Below are 8,683 nucleotides of genomic sequence, written 5' to 3' on the forward strand. Positions count from 1 at the left end.
TATATATATATATATATATATATATATATATATATATATATATATATATATATATATATATATATATATATATATATATATATATATATATATATATATATATATATATATATATATATATATATATATATATATATATATATATATATATATATATATATATATATATATATATATATATATATATATATATATATATATATATATATTCACATACACACCTACATATGGGAGGATCTATAATACTTCAAGATCCTCCTTCAACATTCCCTGCAATTTTCAACCTAACAACCCCAGCCATTTCTGAGACATAGTAGATACACCTTTTTGAAAACCTGGAGGCACTGTTCAGATCAAATTGGCTCCAACTTTGCCTCATGATTTTGACAAAATTACACCACTGGTTATGATGGATCCCCTTCCAAATAGTTTAAAATAGTATTCGAACATACCTGCAAGCAGATAAAACAACTTTTATGTGCTTTAAACGTGGCATCCTCGCATGCCAGAATTACATCCACAAAGCATTCTGCTTGAAGCAAACTGTCGAGATGATACAAAAGCTGCTCAGTGTGAGAGGACCATTTAAGACTATAAGGCCGTGATTCATACTTGGTGATGAAGGTGGAGGAAGAGGAGTGTTTTTTCCACCACGTTGAGAGGTATCACAGTCACTTGGCTGTTCTGAGTCTCTTAAAGCCTGAGCTTCAAACTCCATGATTTAAAAAGACCTTGAACTTAGCTTGCACATTTAATAAATTCGACTAGGAAATGACTAGATTCTATAAGAATTTTTAAAGATTTCAAGAATTTCAAATTTGCATATTGGAAATTGGTTTCCAATAAGAGAACAGAAATATTAACAGGTCTTGTTTTTTTTTTTTTTTTTTTTTTTTTTTTTTTTTTTTTTTTTTTTTGAGAGGTATCACAGTCACTTGGCTGTTCTGATTCTCTTACAGCCTGAGCCTCAAACTCCATGATTTATAGAGACCTTGAACTTAGCTTGCACATTTAATAAATTCGACTAGGAAATGACTAGATTCTGTAAGAATTTTTAAAGATTTCAAGAATTTCAAATTTGAATATTGGAAATTGGTTTCCAATAAAAGAAAAGAAATAGGAACAGGTCTTCTGTTGTTTTTTTTTGGCCTGTTCTGTTTCTGTTCCGTTTCATTCAAGCCCTCTTTTTTTCTGTTTTTTTTTAGAAAAATAGAACAGTGCCTATGCTTAAACTTGTTGTTTTAGCGAATGTGAAGTATAAACAGGAAAGGGGAATTAAATACACACCATATTTCCTTAATTCAACTGATGATTTGCCAATCTATGACTTAAAATTAAAGAATAACACGATGATTATGCTATTGCTTAATTTAGATACTTCAGAGGGTATGTGCGATGGAACATGTCTAAGTTTTACTGACTTATATGAAAAAGTAATTAAAGCAAAACTATAATTATTGGTAAAAAGCTGAAAAAGGAAGTTTTTGTATATGTGATGTCATGTGAAATTATACAAGATTATGAATGAGTTAGAACAGCTAAAGCAAAAGGCATGGGAAAAATTTCCGAGATAATGATGGACGAAAATTAAGCACAGTGAGATCTGTGGTTAGGATGAATGCAATAACCATTATCACAACGAATCACAAACGAAAATGATGTGCAACGAAATCTGCAGTTAGAAGACAAGTGATGGCGAGGATCGCTTGGAATCGTAGAAAAAATCTGCGTTCAGAAGAGAAGCAACGGCGAAAATCACAACGAGTCCCAGAACAATACAACTCCTATAAAATGTATGGTTTTGCAAAGGATAAACAGAAATGCGGAATTGAATTCACGCCTGAATTTTGAATTCAATTGTAATTGCTTATTTGCAACCTCATGACTTAATATTACAGAACAATACGATAATGATGCTAATTCATAATTTGAGAATCACATATATACAGGCGTGCCGGGTGCCACGGCCCGGAGATACCAGAAGACCAAGTTTCGCTCGGTCCCTGGTACTGGTACCCAGCTGGCCTGTATTTATGTAGGTATCGCAGCAAATATTATAAATCCAGAATATCTGAAACTTCCGGGTTTGATTATAATTACATATTAAAGAATCGACCTAACTTCAATCATTTTCAGTAATCTCGGTTATTATGGTGACTTTCTTTCTGTTTTCTTTTTTTGTTGATATTTCAATCATACTGCACTAATTGAAATAAAAATTGTTTTCAGCAAAGTGCAAACGGTATTCTGGCTTTCATAATCCTTAAAAAGCATTTGCCCTAATCATGTTTGTGGGAATTTACGTCCGCTTTGAGCTGACTTATATTATACATTGTAATTTCTGTTGCTTTTACGTTTCATTCATTAACTAATAGTGATTTCTGTTCATTTTAAGTTTGAATTATAATATGACTTTGTTTCTACTCATCTTTGGCTTAACTTAGCCTTTTACTTTTCTTCGAAAATCTTTTTTTTTCAGAATACCTTGTTATTAAATCATAGGCAGCGCAATAGTGCTGCCTAAGTAAAGAACGATATTGGCACAATCTATTATTTATTTATTTTTCGGATTTAGACCAGGGCAGTTTAGTACTTGATTTCCAGATAGAAATTATGTTTTTGAGGAGGAAATTCCCCACAGCCCTCAGGGCAAGGATTTTAAATTATGCCCTGGGAGGCATATAAGGTTTTTTAAAGAAAGCTTTGTCGTAGAAACTTCAAAAAAGGCTCATTCGATTGGAAATTCAAAGGGCTAGTGCTCTTTTTAATAGTCGAAAATGATTAAAGGGCAACTAACCCCCCTCTCCTGCCCACATTTTCCCCAAACACAACCAATTAAAATTTTTAGATAGCCATTTTGTTCACGTAGTTGAAAGTTCTGGAAATTAGGCCTTTGAGGATGACACCCCCCCCCCCCCACAGCCCTCAGTGCAAGGGTTGTAAGTTGGGTTGTAACTGGGGGCATATGAGGTTTTCTATAGAAAGCGTTGTCGCAGAAACTTCAAAAAGGGCAAACTCGATTGGAAATTGAAATGGCTAGTGCCCTTTTTAATAGTCGAAAGTGATTGGAAGGCAACTAACACCCCTTCCAAGGCCACCATTTGCCCAAAAACATCCAATCTACATTTTGAGATAGCCATTTAGTTCAACGTAGTTGAAAGTTCTTGTAATTTTGTCTTTGAGCAGGACACTCCCCCCAAAGTCTTCAGGGCAAGGGTTATAAGTTATGCCCTGGGGGCATATAAGGTTTTTATTGAAAGCTTTGTCGTAGAAACTTCGAAAAGGGCTCATTTGATTGGAAATTGAGAGCTAGTGCCCTTTTTAATAGCCAAAATTTATTTAAGAGTAACTAGCTCCCTTCTCACGCCGACCATTTCCCCAAATAAAACCAATAAAAATTTTGATATATATCTTTTGCTTAGTATAGTTTAAAGTTCTGAAAATTAGATCTTTGAGGATGATAAGCCCCTCAGAGCAAGGGTTGTAAGTTATACCTCGGGGGTATGTATGGTTTTTATAGAAATTTTTGTTATAGAAACTACAAAAAGGGCAAGTTTGGTCAGAAACTTAAAGGGCTAGTGCCCTTTACAATATTCGAAAGTCATCTGAGGGTAGCTAACCCCCTCTCACACCCGCCATTTTCCCGAAAACATTTAATCAAAATCTTGACATAGTCATTTTGTTCAACTTAGTTGAAAGTTCAGTTCCTTTTTCACGCTAAGAATAAAGACTGCTCAGAAAAAAAGAGAAGAAAGTACTGTGTGAGACGAGTTCCCACTTTATAAAAGAGAAGAAAGTACTCTGTGGGACGAGTTCCCATTTCATACAGTAAGCACCATTTTTGTTTTAGCGGGATTTTAGGAGGGGGGCTGGAAAGTTGACAAGAATGGAAGTGCTGCACAAAGCCGGAAATCAGCACCGACTAAGTAAAATCTAAATTTCTTTTTTATAGTTGATAGATGACAATAGATCTGACATTTCATGTTGGAGATTTTAAAGATGCAGGTAACCACGCGGGGATGATCCCAAGCGGATTGGCCAATATTTTCAATATAAAAAGCCTGTTGATATGAGAGCGAGCGACGCGAAGCGTCGCGAACGGCAAATTTTTAGAAAATGACACTTTTTATACAAAATTGACACTATTTTGCCACCCAAAGTAGCTTCAAAAAAAACAGCCGAGTGGCAACCCTGCCTTAGAAAGGCTGCTATTTCTTTCTGGGTAAGTTGTCAAATTGCCGGCTGTTATTGTTTACAGACAGACTGGTATAGTTTGGCTACTTTTATTATCTTGGTAAGGGTTTAGTTTAGGAAAATGAAACTTAATCTTCTGCTGAAATGAAGTAAGACAAAACTGTTTTCAGCTTCACAACTTTGTTCAATCCCAGCTTATAAGGTTTTAAAGATATGCAAATACATTTTCTAAATTTTGACAATTAACATTGATATGGCTCAAAATTCTACTCAAATAATAAGAATTTCATTTTTAGAATTAGGCCTAAAGCCTAAGAAGAAGAAACTTATAACTGAAATTTAAGGTAAAATGTTGTCTTATCAAAATTTCAATAGGTAGTCTAGTAGGCAAATTTGTAAGACTTAGAAATTAGAAAAGGGTTAACATAGAAGCTGGGCAATACCTTCCCAGACTATGTTTTTGGCCCTGGATTCATTACTGAAAGTCTCAATTTTCTAATCTAACCCATTTCCAAGAGAGTGGAAAGTAGCTAAACTAGAATTTTACTGACAGACTTACCATAAGAGACAGTGTTTTATTAATGCAATTAAAGAACCCCGAGGCACTGTCATATGAAAAAAAAAAAACATGTTTGAAGTTTCATGTCAGGTTTAAAAATCAGAGAACTGCAATATTTTTTTTTTTTTTTATTAGACAATTAAATGTTCATAAGAACTTATAAAGGAGTTGCTATGTAATTTAAAGCCCATAATTCCTATTTTTAAGTTTTTACTTGGGCCTAGGTTAGGCCACCATATATGTTGGTAATTTTTCCCGCTTTTCCCACATAGTCTACCATGTTCTTTCAATTTCCAGAGATATTTCATGTCAATTTTTCAGAAGAAAAGTATAATGAAAATCAGTGGTATAGTGGGTTCAACCTTTGCTGGGAAATACGGGACCCAGAGGTCAAACCTTAATCTAGCAAAACACTGCAGGGCCAACGCAAGGACCTTAGGGTACTTTTATGTTATATGCACTCTTTCATATATGTCAAACGGGAGAAGTAACAGAAAACCTGTTTTGTATGGGTTAATTCAAGATACTGCTATACAGTAATGAATGCTTAGCATGGTTTTTCAATGCGCTGACGATATTTAAACTATTGTTTTTTGTTGTTTAGGGAGAGAAATCGGTACCTAGGTTAGTTTCGAAAAAAAAAGCACTGCAGAGCCAACGCAGGGACCTTAGTAGTCAAGAAGCGTTGCTAATCTGATTGCTTACTACTTACAATGAAAGAAGCAATGTTTGAAACCAATTTTAACCAGCAGAAAAAGTTGGATTTCAAAGCATGTGGAATTTCTAGACAAGGGGCTTTTTATCTTTGAAAGTTTATAAATTAGGTAAAAGCTTTAGTTTTAAAGTTTAGAAAATTCCAAAGAGGACGCTCTTCTGCTATTTCCATGTCATTCAAAAAGCCTTGTTGGTTTTAGCCAAGTATTGGGGTTATTGAGAACAGTGGCGTTATTTTGTCAAAATCCTGGGGGAGGGGGCAAAGTTAGAGCCAATTTTTCCAAATCAAGTGAAAATACCACTCAGAAATGGGCCACATAGTACCATAAAGGTAAAGATATAATAAAGACTCCTCACCCAGTTCTCTGGATGCTTGAATTATGCAGGCTTATCTTAGTTTTGACAAGACTTGAAGAAAATAAATTTCAGCGGGGGAGAGGGGGGGAACAAACTGGGGTCTAGAGGGGGCAGTTATCCCCCTGTCCGATAGAAAAATTAAGCCCCTGATTGAAACAGAACTATGTTAAAAAAAGCAATTCTTGCTTCATAATATGCAAAAAAATTGTAGGTAACACATTTTGAGTGCACTTCTGCTATACTTTACTCTACCCTATTATGTGCAAATATAAAGCCCAATTATATACATTCTCCATGCGTTTTGTCATGTGTTGTTCTTGTTTCAACCCTTTTCAACCCAAACCAAATAATTGAATCCACGCTGACAATTTCAAGAATAAAAAAAAAACACATGGGAAATAAATAATTTGGGCTACATATTTTTACATTAGGGGGCTTGGGGATGAAGCATAGTGGAAGTATCTTAAAAATGTGTTAACTTCAATTTTTCTGCATATTATGAAGTAAGCAATCTTGTTCAAATAATGATGAAAGAAGAAATAATTCCAAGTTTTGAATAAATACTGGTTTGAGTGAGAGTTTAAGCTGCTCTAGAATATTGTTTTTTTTTTGTTTTTTTTTCCTAAGAAACAGTTTTTCTAAACTCTTTAAAATCTTACAAATCATAATTTAACAAAAGCTTGAGGCTCAAAGTATTTTCTTGGACTCCATTTGTGGTGTAATTCTTTTGAAAATTTTAATTCTGTAATGCAAGGTTTATCTGAAATTATGGAATATACGTTTCTATGATTCAAATGTGTACCATTTAAACAGGTAGTCCCCGTCTTGGTTCAAACAATTGGATCATATCCATGAAAATATTTATAAAAGTAGATGTTATAAGTCAATCAACATTGGCGCCCTTTAGAGACTATATGTTTCCAAAGTATTGCTGGATGAGATGTATTAATGTGTTTTTTACTATGTAATATATACTATATAATATAGAAAACTGATACCCTTAAAGGTTCATATCAAATTTATTGAATTTAATCAGGATAGTCCTATATTTGAAAATTTTCACTACGCACATGAACTACTTTAAGCACATTAAGTACTGTGCAGGTATATGTTATTGAAATACCTAGAGAGGACCCCCCCAAAAAAGTCAAATTAGACCCCACACCTATGCAGTCTGGTCCTGCTTCTGAAGGAAATAGGCTAAACAAATAAAATTAGTCCCATTAGATTCCCTAATTTGTGCTATTTTCAAATATCATTATTACTCCCCCCCCCTAATATAGCCCTTGGAATATAAAAAAGCAAAGAAGACACTGAACAGTCAACCAACTCAACTTATTTTCAAGATAGTCAAACACCTGATGTAGAATTTTTACCAGAAAATAAGTACTTGATGGGTTTTCACAGTCGCCAGTTTAACTACATCTTACATTTTCACTTGATTTGGGAAAATTGGCTCCAACTTTGCCCCCCCCCCCAGGATTTTGACGAAATTACACCACTGTTCTCAATAACCTCAATACTAGGCTAATACCAACAAGGCTGTTGGAAAGACATGGAATAGCAGATGAGCATCTTCTTTGGAATTTTCCAAACTTTAAAACTAAAGCTTTCACCTACTTCTTTCAAAGATAAAAAAAAATTGACTTGGAAAATTTTAGGGTAAGATAATTAGCATCAAGCCACAAAATTATCCTCATAAACAAGTTGTCCAAATTTAATCAAAGCTCTGATTTGAAGTTTCCCGAAAAGCCATGTGTGCTTTCATCAGCAAAGCAAACAAGGACATCAGAAGAAGGCAAACTATAGTTGCCACTATGGGCAAGGAAAGGCTTAGGATGACAAAGTCTACTGCAATTATTAAGTTTCTGCTTTTTTTTTTACTACATAATAAAGATCATTTGCATAAATCAAAAATAGCACAGGCCCTAAAACTCATCCCTGGGGGCCCCAAAATTCACTTGTGAGGGTGACTTGGAAAGTGGATCAACAGAAAATAAACTATCCTTCAAATAAGACTGAAACCAAGAAAATACATTTCCCCTTATGCCAAAATGAGACTATCTCCGATAGAAGAATTTCATGGTTTAAGGAATCAAAGGCCTTACGAACATCCAGGAATATAGCAGCCAGAATTAATCCTGAACCTAAGGAAGAATTAATAAAATTCAAAAGGGTCATACAGGCATGTTCAGTGGAGTGCTTCATTCGGAAAACAAATTGAAAATCATGAAGAAAATTTTTAGATTTTAGGAAAGTAAGGAGACGAGAAAGAATAGCCTTCTCAAAGATTTTAGTAAATACTGATAAAATTGAAATTGGTTGATAATTTGCTCGATCATTTAATGGTCCACCCTTATACTACACAATAATCCAAGCACGCTTGAGAGCATCCGGAAAAACTCCACATTCAAATGAAAGATTAACAAGTTTTGTTAGAGGCAAAACCAATGAAGGAAGAATGGATTTAACTACCTTAGTAGGAATAGAATCTGGTCCCGATGAGGATGGGTTTGTCAAGCCACTAATAATTACATAACACAATGTGTTATAGACATAACACAAGACAGCCCAAAATAAGATCTAATGTCCGGTTTAGGCCAAGACAAAGTAATAGTTAGGTACATAAGCGTCAGGTTTGTGCATTTTATGGTAAAAGTATGAAATTTTGGCAGACATGTGCAGAAAAATAAGGAGAATCTGACTGGGGAAAGAACCAAATTTTCTGACGCGATTATCGCGCCGTTTTGTGTTTTTCGGCGCGGAAAAAAATAGCTGACTTTCAGAGTGGGAAATTTTTCCGATCAGAGGGTCGTTTCTGACAAATTTGTCTCTCTTGATTCCCAAAATGTGCTTACT

The 8,683-nt window shown here is 34.5% G+C and overlaps 1 protein-coding gene across 4 annotated transcripts in view; it reads left to right on the forward strand.

Annotated features, from left to right (window-relative positions):
* Window positions 1-4,182: 4,182 nt before the first annotated feature.
* LOC148948276 (uncharacterized) overlaps window positions 4,183-8,683 on the forward strand; it is a 13,630-nt gene continuing 9,129 nt past the window's right edge. Inside the window, exon 1 of one of the 4 annotated variants that reach the window (XM_089094261.1) lies at window positions 4,183-4,222. The gene's annotated coding sequence lies outside the window, so the exon portion shown is untranslated. Of the gene's footprint in view, window positions 4,295-4,434; window positions 4,539-8,683 lie in introns of those variants that run through there. The other 3 variants (XM_089094260.1, XM_089094259.1, XM_089094263.1) reach the window with 3 other exon arrangements.

The sequence above is a fragment of the Artemia sp. Qi Xiang Cuo genome, chromosome 9, assembly GCF_049724085.1.
Source record: "Artemia sp. Qi Xiang Cuo chromosome 9, ASM4972408v1, whole genome shotgun sequence".
NCBI classification, from domain to species: domain Eukaryota; kingdom Metazoa; phylum Arthropoda; class Branchiopoda; order Anostraca; family Artemiidae; genus Artemia; species Artemia sp. Qi Xiang Cuo.